This window comes from Macrotis lagotis, chromosome 8 (assembly GCF_037893015.1).
Source record: "Macrotis lagotis isolate mMagLag1 chromosome 8, bilby.v1.9.chrom.fasta, whole genome shotgun sequence".
NCBI lineage: Eukaryota > Metazoa > Chordata > Mammalia > Peramelemorphia > Peramelidae > Macrotis > Macrotis lagotis.
Genome location: NC_133665.1, coordinates 87,844,417 through 87,863,833, shown reverse-complemented (window position 1 = coordinate 87,863,833; position 19,417 = coordinate 87,844,417).

Genomic DNA, 19,417 nt, shown 5'->3' with positions numbered 1-19,417 from the left:
TAATAAACTGTTATCTGGCAACAATTTTCTAGTGATAGCTTATATATAGACTTTCCATTGTTTCTATTTCCTTATTCTCCAATAGATCCAAGTGACTCCTTTGTGAATAAATTGACAGTGGGTCTGGTTTTGTTTTGTTTTTAATTATGATTATAGTGTAGATCTTTACTGGTTCATAATATTGTCATTTCCTTCAGACAACATTTTAGAAAAGAATTTGACCTGGTTGGTACTCTTGACAATAGATCAACGGATTGTCTGAACTACAGGGTAGGTCTCTTTCCAGTGATCTCTCAGTTGAGTTGATGTACTTCCTATCTCCTTCACCTTCACATGTAGGTAAATATGGCAACCTTTTTAGCGCTCACCTAAACCTCAGGAAACACATTTAAATTCTGTTGCATTATAAGGGACAGAATTTTATTAATGAAGTAGAAATACCAGATATTTAATCCATTAAATTTTCTATTCTGGCCTTGGGTTCCTAGAAAAATCAGTATGGTATATTTAACCATTTATACAATATAAACCATATATAAACATATATATATATATATATATATACACATATGTATATGTATATGTATGTAAAACCATATAACCATTATAACTCTCCTAGAGGATAGTAAGGATGCAATTTAAAATTCATTGATTATTGCCAAGACTAGCTTTTATTAGAGAAACTAGTTCTCAAAGTCATGACCTTGATCTGAAAGGATTTATAATTTTGACTGAGGAAAGTCATTAGAGGCTATCTAGTTCAAACTCCTTGTTTTTTAATAGGAGGAAGCTGAAATCAACAGATGTCAAATGTCTTGCCCAAAGTCACTAGTAGATAGCAGAGGTGGCTTCAGGTCCTCTAACTTCAGAGATAGTGACCTTTCTTTTCTGTCATGCTTGATCATGGCAAGGAGGTTATACTCAGAGAATTACTTCTTAAATTATACTATGGCAATAGTAAAAGTTTTGACTATTGGTGTGCCCTATTAAGTGCGACTAGGTGGCACAGTGGATAGTGTGCCAGGCCTGCAGTCAGGAATACTCAACTGGCTAGTTGTGTGACCCTGGGAAAGTCATTTAACCTTGTTTACTTCAGTTTCCTCAAGAGGAAACCACTCCAATATCTTTGTTAAGAGAATCCCAAATGGGATCACAAAGAGTCAGACATGACTGAGACAACTTAACAACAATACTTTCTTGGCCATGGATTGGTAGGCCTGTCATAACAACTGCTTTCTGGTAACTCATATTGGATGCTTTAATGTTCTGGTATATTATTCCATAATCTTGAACTTCTGCCACTTTATTAGTTAGTGGGTGCTTTGTGAGGAGCTAAACTTGACTTCCTAAGGGTCACTCCACCCTTTTTTTTCTTACATTACTTCCCATAGACCTTTGTCTTGCAGCTGTTGTGACTGCCAATCACCCAAGTACAACTGGGGCAGGAGGATTGGTCAAGTGCTAGCTACAGTGTTTACTCTCCTCAGTGGGACACTCTCTGGAGGAAGTCCCAGATTCTCAGCTGTGCTTTCTTGTGTGAGCAGCTCAGCTCCCTTCATTCCACAGCTTGCCATTGCTCTCTCCCTTAGTATGACCATAGATTTCCATCACAAGGGGACTAAGGAGAAAGCATCTTCATCCCAAAGTTGTCTTCCTTGGGCTGATAATTCTTGGTTGATTATTGCAGCTAGATATCCATCTCTGGCTGGCAGAATTCAGTTCAGTGCTTATCAGAATATATCTGTGGGTTGTATATCCATGTTTGGAATTTAACTATGTATACATAGTCTTGAAGCTTGTAACAGTCAACTTTAAAGGTAAAAATTCCAATTTGTGGAGTGGGTAATGAATCTCCCTGTCAATCAATTCTCTACTAAAAAATGCAAAGCACTTTAGGTAGCCATCAATCTCTTGGCATAAAATTATTCATAAAATCTCCCAGCTGCCATTAATGGATCTTCCAAAGCTACCACTGGTATATACATGAGACAGTTTAAATCCCTAAAGTCCAACTCACACGTGTCATCCCAACAACATCCAAATGTTGACTACCCTCCACCTATGATGCGATGAAGATTCTTCTCCCTAGAATTTTATGACATTGTTTTTTTTTCTTATTCTCCTTGGACCACTCCTGCTAGCATCCTTTGCTGGATCATCAGTCATGTCTTTTCTCTTCTACTGTGTATATATACAACAGGATTTTGTCCTGGATCACCTCCTCTTTTCTCTATTTACTTTCTTTGTGATCTTATCAGCTTCTGTGGGCTCAATGCACCTAACTCACTTATTCAGTCCTCATTTCCCCTGAGCTCTTGTATTTTATCAAAACTGTCTGTGGGAAATCACCAATGAGATGCTTCATATGCATCACATACTTAACATTTTAATTTAATTCAGCAAACATTTATCAGGAGCTTATTATGTACCATTTGCTTTTTTCAGGCATAAAAGATACCTCAAACAACAAACAAACAAAAAATTATTCCTGCCCTCAAAGATCTTATGCTATGGGGCCAAGGTGGGAAACTAACATGCATCCTCTGCATTCTTGGAAGCTTTTGTACAGGAATCAAGAGAGTCCTTCCTGGCAGCCTGTAGTGCTTGAACAGAATTTAAGAATCCATTTTACTTTCAAACAGAAATCTTTGAGTTGTGTGTCTATATATATATATATATATATATATATATATATATATATATATATATGTACAATGGTCATGCTTTTTACCTTCTTACTAACACCCACAGCTTCTATCCAAGTTATAATTGTTAGATTTGATTTATCCTCTACCTTATTTAGTTAAATGGGCTGTTCTTGGGAAATTTGGTGAAGCAGCAAAGGAGACAGTACAATAATCTAAGGAACAGAGTTAAGGTAATTTCCTTTGGTGTAACTGTTGTTATTTTGGTGAAGATAGGGGAAGCATAGTTATTTTTATGCAAAAGAAAAGGTGACAATAGAGATAGAAAGGTTACAGATGGGAATTACGGATGGAAAATGCTGTTGAAAAACACCCCAGAGGAGGAGAATAGTATCAAAGAAGATAGATTGGAGAAAAAAAGTGGGAAATAGAGTCAATAAAAGGAGGAATAACATCTTTTTCTTTAAATCTAGAGACAGTGAAAATGGAATGAATTATAATTGAAATCTTTCTAGTAGATCTGGTAAAAAAGTTTGCTGGGTGAAGGAATAACAATGATTATAGATTTCATTTAGTCTTAATATTGTGCCTTTTACTCCAGTTCTGGTGGTTGCTAAAGAGATATCTTTTGAATTTTGAGGGGAAAGAAACAAGAGAAATCCCTTCTATTCTGTTCCTGGGCAAAACATGAACAAGTGAATGTCAATTAAGCCTGTTTGCTTCAGCAGGTTGGAGGATTGGACCCTGTGTTAATTGTAGCCTCTAAGGTGAGACATAATCAAAAGCTGGCTATGTTATGAGTTTAGCATTATTCATCAGGAGGAGTGATGTGGACAATTGCAAGTAGCATCAATTGTTCTGTCTTAGACAATGAGCTAAAGTTCCCTCTATCCTCAGCTTTGTCCTTCTGCTTTCTTTGACGATCCAGAAATGCAACCTTTTAGCATTTATTGCATATTGTTTTTTCCTCCCCATTCTGCAGTGTGGCTCAGCATAAAGACATTTTTCTGGCCCCCTTTGAGAAGGTTCGACAACCATGCATCTTGTGATTATTTTCCCATGTGAATTGTCCAAAGATTTATCTGGAACATCAGGCCAAAGGAATGACTGTCATTCCTACCACATAGACAGCCCAGTCCATCTGTTATTGAAACATGTTCTCAGCTCTACCACCATCCTGTACAGAAAATACTGCCAAAGGCAGTTAAGACAAATTTAAGGGGGGAAATTTTAAGATAGAGAAGAAGAAATTAAAAGTCAGATCTAAAACTGGGCCCAGAGACACATTCTCTCAGTACTCTTCATCACCACCACTGCTTGAGAAGGACCATATCTTCAAGGGGTGTTTGGCCTTACAATTATCTTGGATTTATTCAAATCACATATTTTGAGACTCCTGCTTTACGTAGAAACTAATAGCAGACAGTAGAGCTGAGAAGTCGCTAGTTTACTCTACCACTCTAGCCAGGAGCACTCAGTGGGATTGGTATAGCAGCTGGCAGAGGGAAATAAATGCTCCCCAGAGAAAATACAAAACAAAATAACTAAATAAGTATGTGAATGTCTATAAAAGTAAAACTCAACAACCTTGAACAAATGCATACATGAATGACCCCTTCTCTTCTCAAAGCAGATGACCAGAAGGTTTCTAATCAACATCTCTTTTGGTTAACCCCTCCACATCCTTCACAACATCTATTTCAAAACATGGTTGGATAGAGATGTAATTGTCACTTGACAAAGATAATCTGATCCAATGCAATCTAACAAGTTTTTTTTTTACAAAGAACATGTAGCAATTTATGTGAATTTACTCATCCTGAATAAAACTGTTTGTATGTTTCATGTCCTCACAGTTCCAGGGGAACCTCTGAGGAATTGGGGACATTTCCTCTCTAATGCTATCAAGCTTAAGTCCCATTCCAGTGTGGTTCTCTGTTAGCATCCTGAGATTAACATCATAGTTAATTAATTAAGATTGATTAGTTTTTTACAAAGAACTATTTATTTTGAAGGTATAGAAAGAATGAGAATAGAAATATTTTCCCTCTGTAAACACCTGGGAAAGATATTCTATACTACTTTGCAAGTAGGACATTGCTGATGGATGGTAGAGCTACTGATGGACTGGATATCAATAGTTCTTCCTCAAAGCATCAGTGGTGTACTGACTGGTGACAATATCCAGTATAGATTCCATTCAAAGATGTCCTGGTGACTTTCTCTCCTGATCTTTCAAAGATCATAAGGTTCAACCTTCTTTATCAAGAAGGAAAAAATGAACACAACAGAGACAGAAACAAATAGGGCTATGTACTCAGCTAAATTCTGGTTCTAGGGAAGAGAGATACAAAACTGTTCATCCTCCCAAAGGCATTCAGTAGTTCATTTTCCTTCTCCAATGACAGCAAGTATGGAAAAAGTTTGTGATGAAAAAGTGAAATCTGGATGATAGTGGTCCAAATCTCTCCAAGACACTTCTATTTTTTCATTTTATATTTATTTTTCTCCCAATTACATGCAATGATAGTTTTTCAACATTTATCCATTTGCAAGTTTATGAGTTCCACATTTTTCTACCTCCTTCCCTTCCCTCCCCATCCCCCAAGGCAGCTAACAGTCTGTAAAAGTTGTACATAAAAATCATGTTTAACATATTTCCATATTAGCCATTTGTGAAAGAGAGATTAGAGCTAAGAGGGAAAACATGAAAAAGAAAGAAGAAACTTAAAAGAAATTTCAAAAATGAAGCATGGTATTCTTTGCTCTGCATTCAGGCTCCATAATTTTTTGCTGTTGTTGTTGCTGTTTTTTTTCCAAGGCCAATGGGGTTAAGTGGCTTGCCCAAGGCCCCACAGCTAGGTAATTATTAAGTGTCTGAGAACGGATTTGAACCCAGGTACTCCTGACTCCAAGGCCAGTGCTTTATCCACTATACCACCTAGCCCCTCCTTGTTTTGTTTTTTTCCTGGATGTGGATGCCATTTTCCATAACAGGTCCCTAAGGGTCGTCTTTGATCATTAAACTGTTGAAAGGAGCTGCATCCATCATAGTTGATCCATCTCACAATGTTTCTGTTTAATGTTCACAATGTTCTGGTTCTGCTTATTTTACTTCACATCACTTCATGCAAGTTTTTCCCAGGCTTTTCTAAAGTCTGGTCATTCATAATTTCTTAAAGAACAATAGTGTTCCGTAACATTCATATAGTAAAACTTGTTCAGTCCAGTGCACTTATGTTGCACAATATCATGCCTTCCCAGAAAGAAATGGTGTCCCCAACTTCTTCTATATAGGGATGCGTCAGCCCACTCTTATCCTCACATAGCCTACATGCTTCTGGAGGAAATACATATTAAACATATACGTGATTATTTGAGAAGGAATTTCTAACAATTAAAGGGCTCAGGAAAAGCCTCCCCACAACAAATGGTACATGAAGCCAAGGGTTCTAAACTATGACATCAAGGAAAAGATACAATCTAAGTTCAGAATCTGTATAATATAAAAGAGTAGGAGAGAGGATACAGTCAGAATCTGACCATAAGTAACCTATGAATTCAGAAAAAAGAGGTTATCAGTGTGAATTTAAGAAATCAAAGGAGGTTTAATGAGGATTTTTTTTCTTTTTGCAAAGCAATCAGGGTTAAGTGACATGCCCAGGGTCATACAGCTAGTAAGTATCAAGTGTCTAAGGTCAAATTTGTCCTTCTGACTCTAGGGCTGGTGCTCTATTCACTGTGTCACCTTATTGCCCCCGCAGAGGATTTCTAGAATACTTTAAAATTTATAAAACACTTTACTGAAATATGACACATTAGTAGTGAAAGTTTTGTTTTCCACATTTTTACAGATGAAGAAATTGATTTCAGAAAATGAAGTGATGTGCCCATGTCACACAGCAAGTAAATTCCTGAACCAGGATTTAATTCATGTCTTTTTTTCTCTTTTTTCAGAACTTTCTTCACTGTAGCACATGACCTAAAAAAAAAAGAGAACTGATTTTGAAGAATATACAAGATCAATAGAAGTTGAGGGGATAAATGTGGGCAGTATGAATGGCAATAGTGTGAGGAAAAGTATTCAGGAAGCAATAAGTAAATGAAGCATAAGAAGGTATCAGCAAAGAACTGCACTGACTGGAGAAGAGCATTGATAATGATGATGTAAAATAGATTGTTTCAGAAGATTATGGGAAGAATTTTAATTGAGGAGAATGTTCAGAGTTAGGCAGAGGGATTTATATTTGATATAATAGGCAACAGAAAGCAATGCCAGTGGTGGTGTATAAAAATTCCATGTTAGAAGTCAGGGAAAATTAGTCAACTTTCTCCAAATGTCATAATGAAGTAGAAAGATAAAACATTGAAAGAGGGGAGATCAGAAGACTGTTGAAAGAATCTAAACTGAGGTGATGAGAAGTGAGACAAATGTGACCACAGAAAGAAAAGAAATAGAGAGTGAAGAACTTGAAGGTTAGGACTTAATGAAATGTTACATGTAGGGAATAGAGTATAGGGAGGAAGCAAAGATGATCCTCAAATTTCTAGCCTGTGAAAATAGAAGAAAAATTTTAGCTCAAATATAAAAAGTAATAGTGAGTGAATAAGTTTTCTTAAGGAAAAAAGTTATGATTTTGGTTTGCATGTGTTGACTATGAGACAGGGTAGGACAAGGCATCTAAGTGGAGATGTAGACCTAGGAAGAAGTTTGAATTTTCAAAATATAGTATTAGTGAAACTGGAGATAAATTTGATAGCCATTATCTCTATGATTGCTGGAGCCATGAGAGTTCATTTATGAGAGTGATTGAAAAACAAGACGAGAGGAACTTGCAGGACACCCATTGTTAAGAAGGGAAAAAGAAAACAACAAAAGGCATAGAAATAGAGTCTAAAGAGAAAAGAGGAGGACCATCACTGTCATCGATGCTGGTAGTAACTGAAACAATCAAAAAAATCTAAATTTAGAAGTTCAAAAATGAAATTAGCAGTGTAGCCATATGACCTTGGATGGAATTAAGTGACTTGCCCTAGGTCACACAACTAGGAAATTATTATTTTTTGGGGGGGTGGATTCTCTTTTTTTTAAATTAAATTTATTTATTTATTTTGAATTTTACAATTTTCCCCTGATCTCCCTTCTCTCCCCCCATCCCCCACGGAAGGCAGTCTATTAGTCTTTCCATTGTTTCCATGGCATACGTTGATCTAAGTTGAATATGATGACAGAGAAAACACATCCTTAAAACATATCCTTAAGGAAAAAAATAAAGTACAAGAGATAGCAAAATTACATAATAAGATACCTTTTTTTAGAAAAAATTAAAGGTAATAGTCTTTGTTCTTTGTTCAAACTCCACAATTATTTTTCTGGATACAAATGGTATTCTCCAACACAGATACCCCAAAATTGTGCCTGATTGTTGCACTGATGGAATGAGCAAGTCCATTAAGATTGATCATCACCCCCTTACAACTAGGAAATTATTAAGAGTCTGAGGTCAAATTTGACTTCAGGTTCTCCTGACTCTAGGGTGAGTGCTCTATCCACCGAGTTGCTTAACTTCCCACTTGGGTAAATTCTTTAATCTAACTGGGTTTGATTTTCCTCATCTGTAAAGTGGGTGTGACTTGTGGCTAGTCTTTTTGTAGGAGGTAAGGAGTTGGAGGTATTCCGGGCAGTGGAAAAAAATATGAGTCAAAGTTCAGAGGCAGAAAATGTAAGAGCTTGCTGGAGTACAGTGTTATTGATAGTCATATAGCTGTAGAGGCAGTGGCAAATTGAAGGAGACTGTGAATCAGCTTCTAGAACAATTCTCAATATCAAGAAATCACAAAAGCACAAAATTTGAAGAAGTAAAATTTTCTGCAAATAGAAATAATTTATATCACCACTATATATACATATTATATACATAATATAATACATACACATTATAACACATATATACTATTACCTTCCAATCAACATCCATTCCACTTTTGGAAAGATTCATTTGAGAAGATTTCCTTTCAATGAAGTCAATCTGCCTTCCTGTTTGGAACTTCTACTTCTGCTCCCTGGAATCAAGCAAAAAACTCAATCCTTCTTCCATATGAATATCCTTCATATACCTAAAGAGAACTATCATGCTCCTCCTAACCCTTCAGTTACCTAGGCTCAAAATCTAATTATCTTTGATTGGTCCTGGTCCTCTTGTGGCTTGAGTGTGAGGCCTTTTGCTGTCTAGGGTCTCCTCTGACAATTTACTATGCATAAATAACTGATCATGAGCTATTCATGTGTATGCTATTGTTGATGTTTGTAATAGACTTGTGATTTCATTGACAGAAATCCCAAGAAGAGAGTTCCCTCTATCACTGTAGATCAGCTTCTGCTTTGCAACTTAAACTATTGGTTAGGAGTTGCTTTGGACATTAAGAAGGTAAGTGATTTGCTGCAGGTCACGAGCTAGCATGTGTCAGAGGTAAGATTTGAATCCAGGTTCTCCATGATGTTTCACATATTACTGATAATTGTTTAGGAATCCTATTTACTAATTTTTTCAGTATTTTAGAAAATAGGTTATTTGATACAGAGAACTTGTACTCAATAAAGACAACTAAGTGCCTTCTTATTGTCTTATTTTATGTATAAATTTCTATTAGTCCTTGTTATGTCATTGCCAATCCAATATTCCCTTTCCCTGACAGAGAAAATAGAAACAAATTAAGGACAGAAATGGCTTTCTTTCTCTCTGCTGTTAAGGATCATCATTTCACTCCTTCACCTTCTCCCCCCACCAATAGTTAAAAAATAAAAATAAAACTTATTTTAAAAATTAACTTTGCTAGCCTCAGCTCACTCATCTTTATCCCTTTTGACATTATTCCTCCAAGGCCATAATGTGTTCTATATTAATTCTACCTTAAGTCCCTCAAAGTCCATATAAATTTTGGAAATCATAATTATTTTGTGCCTTTATTTTGCATCCATATTTGCATCCATATTTACAGATAACTTCTTTTTCTTCTCATTTGGATTATTTCTATTTGTGCCTTCAGAATTTCATTCATGAGAGCTTCCCATCCCCACTTACTGACTTCTCTTATTCATTATTAGTTCATGAAATTCCCCCCATCATTTCTCTGAAAGCTTTGCAATTTGCATCCCCAAATTGAAATTTGCATCCCCAAATCTAGGGTTCATGTAAATTTGTGATCAAATGTCTCTTTTCTTCCACAAATTCTACGGTGGACTGGTCAATGCCCTCACTGCCACTGAGTTTCTCATATCATCAAATCCAGCAATCAAGTCTTCCTTATTGATGAGAATCTAATCCAATGGAGAATTTCCCCTTTCTGATTTCTCTACCTTTTCGATGATAAAATTGTCTTTAAAGCAAGTCAAGAAGTTATTAGTTGTTCTATTTCTGGCAGAGACAGAGTTCAGCAGATGTCCAGATAATTGAAGTCCCTCATCACTATGCTATCATTCTTCTGTGCCAGGTTTGTGATCCACTTCCCAAAGTTTTCTTGCTGCCCAGGTGGTCTCTAATATATTCTGATGACAATTTTCATTCTGTTTCTGCCTCTATTGATCTTTATCCAGATGCTCTCCACCATGCTTATTCTCTTTGTTTCCTGGATTTTTTCAAACAAGTATGTATATTTTTATATCTATTTTAAATATTGTATTTCTTTCCAGACTAATATTCTAAATCTCAGTTGATAATTTTATATTCTTGGACTATGAATTATAATTTAGCTTGCTTTTTACCCATGGTATTATATATAAATATATTACATATAGCATTATGTATAGATATCTGAGGCTATGAGTTCAATACTCATTATTTTTCTTGTACTTTGTCCCTTTCAAACTTTCACATGTCTCAACTGTTTGTCTCCTCCATTACTATTCTCTATGCTATGTAGCATGGTGAATATACATAAGCAGTTTTCTCCCTCCATCTTTTTTTTCAATTTAGTCTTTTGATTAGGTTTAAAAGGCTCCAGGCGAATAGATTCTAACCAGCTCGTGTTTGGTTCACTCCATCCCTAGCCAGGAACCTGTCATTCCTACATTTTAAGATGTGGTCCAGAAATCCAAGTCCCATTCTCAAACACCATCTTCTTAACCATCTGTTCACTTCCCAAATCTGCCTTTCTCTTCTGAATCCTTTTCCTTTAACAGGCAGCAGTGACAAAAACACCACCTGTGCCCTTAAGGTCTTTAGTTTCTTGCTGAGGACTGCCATTTTAAGCAAAGTCTTCTAGGTTCTTTTGGGGAGTAGCATTTGTGCCCACACAGATCACTAAAAATGGATAGTAGTCACCTAACTGGAGAAATCTTGGAAGGTCCTCTGTAATATCTCAGATATGAACCCCAGAAAGATAGCTTGACTGCTTTATTGTTTTCAACTAACAAATAGTCCACCTCAGTACCTGATGGGAACAATAGGAAGTAACTCATTCCTACTTTTCATTACTTCTGCCTCTGACCCTTCCTGAATGATCTATTGCTTGACAGTAACTCCATTGTCAAAGAAGTTACTAAATCCCAAAGTAACCAACTATACTTTTGGATAGTTCTAAATCTTAGGAAATTTTTCATTACATTAATCCTAAATAAGTATCTATTATTCTCACAAATTTATCTTGGTTCTGCACTCTAGGGATAAGAATACCTAATCTAACACCTCTTGTATATGTAACCCTTCAGGCTTTTGAAATGAGCCATCATAGGCTGGGATCCCTAAAGCTTGCTTGTTTAAACATACCTATTGGATTAAATTGCTCCTGATGCAGCATGGTCTTTAAATCCTCTCCCCATTATGATTCATTTTCTCTGATTCTGTATCACAGACAATGCTTTGGAGTTGAATATTTCTGTCCTGTTGCAGAAAACCACGTTGTCTGCTGTCATTATTTAAGTTTTCCTGAAATGTATCCAAGTGAAGTTGCATATCCTTGATTCACATAGTCCAAACTGCCCTTGTGAATTTGAGAACTAAGATAAATGTAATGTAATATCTCCTCAATCTCCAGGTTATTTACATGCACCAAGTTTGTGAAGAGGGTTTACTGCTCACTTATATAATTTGATTTAGATTGATTTCTAAGCTTGTCAGCTCAGGTGCCTTCTCTAACTACTGTTGATTTCCTTGGTCCTTCAGGATGGCATTCAATTCCTCACTGCTCAAACAAATTTTGAGTATTAGTACCACAATCCAGAAGGCTGAGGGCATCTTTGAGACAGTGAACACAGCTACAGAGAATGTTATGTCTCAACTACTTTTCCTGATCTAAGAGAGTGGCCCAACTGAAGTAAACTTGAAGTCAGAAAACATGAATTTGAATTCGAACTAGCTGTGTGACTTTGTGAAAGTTATTGATCTTTTTTGGCTTCACTTTCCTCTTGTGTAAAAAATTAAAGCTTGGATGAGATGATGCTCTTTCCAGCACAAAAAAAATGGAAGAGAACCAATCAGTAGCTCCATAATTGTCAGATGAAGCCAGTTTCTCCCTCCAACTTACCATGAAAATTTAAAAAAAAAATTTATTTTCAGTTTCTCTAATTCTCTGCATAAATGTATATAGCCCCAGGGAACCTGCCCGATCTTTTTCTTTTACCTTATTATCTACCCTTTTTATTTGTCTTCCTCTTTGTTTTTCTATTCATGAACAACTGAGTTTTTAAACCCTGTGTGGGAGTTTATATTCATTATTATTCAATCATTAACTTTAGTGTATACTATCAAGATCATTTTGGATACTTTCTATCTTTTTTGATTCATCGATTGTTCCTCCCCAGTATATCATCTGAACATATGCTAAGAGATGGCATCAAGTCATGTTGCCTTAACTTCTTACTGACATAATCCCATGGCATCTAAAGTAGACATGCCCAAGAGAATAACAAAGGTTTCAGAAGATGTTGTAAGAATTCTCATCACTACCTAATCCTATTAATGTACACTATCCCTAAGACATCTGGCTACTGATGTATATCCCACTGAACAAGAATCTGCATAGGAATGCACAACACACAGGGGAAGACAAATGCACTCTCACCAAGAAGTCAGGGAAGTAGAATTCTCAGTACTTTATCACTTGGTCAAATGGCGGTGTCACCTAACTCTTATGGCATGAAAGCCTATTTAGAAAATAGCATTCTAGAAATCTAAGCTTGCATTTCTTTTTCAAGCTAACTAAATGCATACTGGGTTATTGGGGGTGGTTGGAAACAACAGTGACACCTTCATCAGTCTACCCATTCCAAAGATCAACAATTTTTCTTTTTATTGTAGCACTAATCCTTCATTAGTCACAATAAAAATAAACTGAACAGCAGAGACCTAATCTCTTTGGACACTTTGTTAGAGGCTTTCTTTCAGGATAATATTAATTCATTAGTCACTACTCTTTGGGTTATGGCATCTACCCAACTGCATTTACTTCACATTTCTAGATCTCATTCACCAAATAAAGAAATGCCATACTTTATTAAGTACCTTTCTGGACTCTAGGTGTTATTGTCAACAACATCCCCCTCAACTATCAGTCTACGAACACTCCAGAAATGAAAAGAAAGCTACATCATAGGGTTTTTGAAGAAAGTCACAAATTCATTATATTTTGCTTGATCTTACTATATCTGTAGTAATCCCATGTGTTCAGTTACAGAAAGTCACATTTGGGGAAGGTCACTGATAAGCTGAAGAACATCTAGAGAAATGAAACTAGAATACTGAAAGATTTTGAGTTCAAACCATATGAGGATTGATGAAAGGAAATGGAGAAATGGACTACCTTTCTGGGCCATAATTAGTAGTTAAGAAATGTTTATTAATTGAAAGATGAATGGAAAAGAGAATAATAATAATAATATCTAACATTTTGCTTTAAATGCTTTAAAGCACTTTCTCTACATTACCTTGTTTGACCTTCAAGAAAATTCTGTGAGGTAGTACTGTTATTAATTCCTTTGTGCATTTTGGAAAATTGAGACTCAGGGGTTTGGTGACTTGTACAGTGTAACACAACCGAAAAAAAGATTCAGAGCTGAGATGATAACTGTCTTCAAGTATGTGAAAAGACATCACACACACACACACACACACACACACACACACACACACACACACACACAAAACATTAGATCTGTTCTACCTGGTCCTAGGGACCAGAACTAGGATAAATGAGTGAAATTGCAAAGCATAAAATTTAAGGAGAAACAAGCTAACAATTAGAACTATCAAAAAGTAGATTGACTCAAAAAATGATAGTCCTTTCTCAATAGAGTTCTTCAAAGACTGGATCACAGATGCACGAAAGGTAGTATTATGCAGTACAAAGAGTGCTGAATTTGGAATCAAAAGACCTGGGATCAAATCCTGGCTCTTTTATTTATTACCTATGTGACCTAGGTCAAGTCACTTAATGTCTCTGAGCTTTAATTTCCTCTTCTGAAAAATGAGGGGTTGAAATCAACAGCCTTTAAAGTTCCTTCCAATTCCAATTATAAATATCTTAGAGAGGATTCTTATTCAGGTATAGGTTGGGATCCTAGAAGTCAAAGGTACTTAGTAGCTGTCATAGTCCAGCTGTTGTTAATGATGTCAAATATTTTTTAAAGGTCAGTAAACACAATGTAGAAATGTTGATATTATTCTTCTTACGTCTGTTGTATGTGCCAGGTAGCAAAGGTCACATTCATGAGATTAGATGCCTGAGAGCAACTGGTTCACAATGTTGGGTCATAACTAGTACAGGAAGACATGGCCCAGGGATTGTTTGGCAATGAAAAACATTCCTTTGGTTAGAGGAAATAGGAATATTTAGCCTGGAGAATAGAAAATTAGGAGGAGCATAATAACTATCTTCAAGTATTTGAAGGGCAGTCATGGAAGAGGATTCTGGACTTATTTTGGTCTCAGAAATTTAGAACTAGGGCCAATTTAGAACTGGGACCAATTTAGATAATAGCAATGGATGATATCTATGTGGGCAATTTCATATGACCCTGAGCAATTTATAAGTTATGCATATATATGTTTACTGCACATTTCCTTGATATTTTTATAATTTAGATTCAACTTTCAAGAAGATTATGCCCCACTAAAAAAGGACAAAACCTGCAATTAGGACATTCTGCCTACAACTGGCAGTAGGTTTGTTGGATAAATGAATTTAACTGTTATTCAAACCTGGTTAGAATAATATATACACCCAACAAAATTGATGATCCACATTTCTTTTAATTGGGCAGCTAGAGTGCTGGGCTTGGGATCAAGAGAATCTGAGGTCATATCTGCTCTCAGACATCTACTACCAGTGTAACTGTGAACAAGTCACTTAACTTTGTAAAAATGTACTAGAGAAGGAAATGGCAAACTTACTCCAATATCTTTGACAAGAAAATCCCAAATGGGGTCAGGAGGAGTTGGATATGATTGTAAGATGACTGAACAAAAAGAAATATTTCCCTTATATATACAGTTCACAATTTTATAATATGGAATAAGGTATTAAAGAGTTAGGACAGATAGTTTGTTAGCAGTAAAACTGATAAGGTTCTCCCCAACCCCTAAGTAATTCATCTAGTATTTTTCATCTACTGAACTTAGTCAGTACTTCCAATGAACCATATTTGCCTCCTCTCATTTTATCTTAGTTTTATGTTGACTATTTAATTTTGATCCAATTTCCTGACATTAATTTGTCTGGTCCAGCTAATCTAATATTAAAGAGCAATCCTTGTCTACTTTCATGATTTCATTCTTTAATTCACAGTAAAACCTGTGATTAACACATATAATCATGGGTCAAAAGTTTTATATAATAACCAAGTAAAAAGTTAATATGTTATTTTGTTACATATACTATTGCTTTACTTGAATATTCCATGTTACCACATGTGAATTATACATTTAGTTACTTTATATGCTACATGAATTATATATACATATGTGTATCCATTTATTTATATACATATATTGACCAATATAAGAAAGAAATTATAACTTGTGTTGAATTTATGGTGATTGCATGCATGGTGAAATACATGAAATAGCAGTGTATATTCTCTTTTGTACACCCAAGGATATACTGCTTTCTCTGAATTGATTTGTTAGATTTATAAATTTTTAATTGAGGAGAGAATATAAATATACACACTTGTAAGAATATGACAATTTTGCTTATAAAAAGGATCAAAGACAAATGTGATATTTGTATATATGCATGCATATACACAAAACACAAAATAAACTATATAAAGAGTATATACTTTTCTAAGCAAAAAATTGTTTCAGTGCCTTTTTCAAATATGCTAATCAGCATAAGACTAACAGGACATTGAAATTAATAACCAGGGAGGCAGCTAGATGGAGCAGTGGCTAGAGCACAGACTAGGAGGAACTGGGTTCAAAGCTGGTCTCAGACATTTGATATTTACTAGCTGTGTGACCCTGGGCAAGTCACTTCACTCCATTGTCCAACAAAAAAATAACAAAAAAAGAAATTAATAATACAGGGCTCCAAATTTGAAATAATTGAACAAATTATATTGCTTGGTTATGACTAATTTGGCAGAGTTAGGGATTTAGTAAGGCACTTTCTGGTTGATTACCATAAGCTAGAGGGATTTCTTTCATTTAGGCCTCAGAGGAGTGTTAAAGAAATGCAATATTTCTATTCACTGCTACCTGCTTCCTGGGAAGTGGAAAAAACTTTAGAACCCAATCAAAGGAGTAGACCTGGAGTTACTTCTATATAGTCTATGCTTTAGGTCTCTTGCACTTCTGAAAGAGCAAAAAAGATACCATCTAGAAGTGAAGTGGCTCTGGCCCAGAAACAGAACAACATTCCTAAGTACAGAACTTCTTGGTCCAGCAGTGGGGGCAGTAATGGAATGGAGCAGCCCAGGATGTCATGTGGGCTCATCAGTGAAGTTTATAAGAATACTCACTGAGCAAAAGAAACATAGAGGTCTATGGTTCCAAAGTTATGAGTTGCCCTATATATGTTCTATGTGGTGCAGTGGATAGAGGACTGACCCTGGAGTCAGGAGGATCTCAGTTCAAATCCAGTCTCAGACTTTAATATTCACTTAACTGTATGACTTTGGACAAGTTACTTAACTATTGCTTTGCAAAAAGACAAAAAATAATAGGTACTTAAATTTATGTACATTATGTTCTACTCTTTTCCTCTCTTCTCCCTCCTCCCATGAACATTGTGCACCTTAGTGGAAGAGAGTACACTTGATTTATGGCTAGAATACTGTGCAATTATTGTTCTAACTTTGTACTTTAAGTAAATTCTTTGAGTCAGATGACAGATTTGTTTGTAGCAAGCTCACTGTTAGTTCTAGTAACATAAATACATCCATGTATGCTAGTTATTATTAAAGCCCTGAGAATAGTAGTAAGGGGAAGGAAGTGAAGATGAGAGAGGAGAGAGGGAGACTGGGAGTGAGAGGGAGGAGGAGGAAAAGAAGTAAGAAGAAAGGAGGAGGAGGAGGAGGAGGAGGAGGAAGAAGAAGAAGAAGAAGAAGAAGAAGAAGAAGAAGAAGAAAAGAAAGAAAAAGAGAAAGAATAGAACAGAATAGAACAGAATAGAATAGAATAGAATAGAATAGAATAGAATAGAATAGAATAGAATAGAATGTGGGAGGGAGGAAGGGAGAGAGATAGAGGGAGATAGAGGGAGATAGAAGATAAAAACATGGAAAGGTAACCACCCTACTACATGAACATCAACTGAAGGAACTGAGGATATTTAGTGCACATGGTTAACCTGAGGAATGGGAGAAAGGGTGGCATATGATAGCTATATCAAATATTTCAAGGACTTTCATGTAGAAAAAGATTTGCTCTGGCAGAGATTGAAGGAAAAAGAGAAGGAATGATATCAAAGATTTGACTATTTTCTCTCCCTGACCCACATTACCCTCCCAGCCCCCCACATCCAATCAGTTGTCAATTCTTCATACACAGGAATTAAGCCATCTGTCCTCTTCTACTTATAATGTCACCTCTCTGGTTCAGGGCCTCATCCTATCCTGCCTGGATTATGTTAGTTGCCTCTTAATTGGTCTTACTTCTTTCAATCTCTCTTCTCTCTAATTCATCCCCCACAAAATTGCCAAATTGATATTCTTAAAAATAATGATTTGCTCAAGGTTCCACATTTATTAAATTTTCAAATGAGAAAGTAAAATCAGGTCTCTCCTGACTCATCATTGAATATCCTTGCCACTATACCATGCTGTCTTTCACATTTGTAGATAATAATACATGTTCATACAATCATAACATTTAGAAATATGTGAAAAGATTATTAGATGAGCAAGAATCATTTTTGAGGAAAATGAGCAGTTGTGAGAAATTCTATTAGATTGTAACGTCCATCAGGACCAGGGTTCTATCTGATCTGAACTTTCTATCTTCCCTAGCTCTTTATTTGAATCCCTGTACACAGTAGGTATATAATTCTGGGTTTGTTGAATGAATGAGTCAGGTATCCTGTTTTAATGGAAGAGAGAGAAATATGAAGCCCAGAAAGATTAAGCAGCTTCCCCAAAGTAATAGAACAGGAATTTGGACTCAAAGCCTTTTCATCTAGATTCATTTTTTGGGGGGGGCATGCCAGACATTTCTTCTCATGGTACAAAAACATGGTGCATCAATTCTTGCTTAGGTACATAGGAAATCTTTTAGTCCTGTTATGGAAAGAGAGAGAAGGGGGCTATATGCATGGCATTCCTGTATAAGTGGACCAAAATGTAACCTGTTGGCCTCAAAGTCTTAGACCCTAGCCAAAGACAAAGCACTCATGAAATAAATGGAGCTTTAAGGGCTTTGTTTTCCCTTTTCCAATTGACTGTTATCTTCATACCCAAAGGGAATCATAGTGCTAGCTAGGTGAGGCTCTGGCCCTAGTTCCATGATGGGGGGGGACCCAAACTAAACAGGATTGAAAATATTTGTGACAGTTTATGGATACAGTTTTGATTATCCTTTTCAATCAATGATTCAATCTATCCTTAAGATGTCCCAATAAAATTCAACTAAAAATAGTCAACTCAGTAGCTCTCCATAGATGCATCTCCAACACTGCTTTAAAAAGAGCATTACTTCCCTCAGAATTGGGATTTCCATGGTGATAGCCCTCCCGTTTATTGTACAGGAGTCTTTTTTATAGGGCTCTTTTAAGAACATTTAAGCATAAAACATTATTCAACTGATAAGAAAAAATCCTCATGATATACATTGAAATAAATTTAACAACCTATTACTTACCTGACAAAAGTTAGCATGGATGACATTGCAAAGGCCTCAGGTAACCATAAACCAGCTATCTCTTTTGAGGAGCATCATGAAGTTATCTTTGTCTCCCTTTCATCACTGGAGATGCAAGGGTTAGAAGCAAAGTCAGTAACAGGAGAATGTCCAAGGTGTTACTGGTTCTCTGTTTTCATCACCTTTAAAAGTGACTTTAAGATGTAAGTTTGGTCTACAGAGCACTTCACATAGCTAATGAGAAAATGAAGATTTCAGTTCACTGATAGTTATTATCACTATAGAATGACAGATAATGTTTGATTGATTTTTAAACCAAATTGATTAGATTCTGGTCAAGATTTTGGCCAGTTGCTCTGGGGTCATGTAGACCTAGTCTTCAGGCATTCCCTATTGTGAGTATGAAGGTAACTGAAGGTATTTACCTTAAAGGCTTTCACAATTCACAGTGTTTGAGTGTGTGGCCTACACTTACATGTC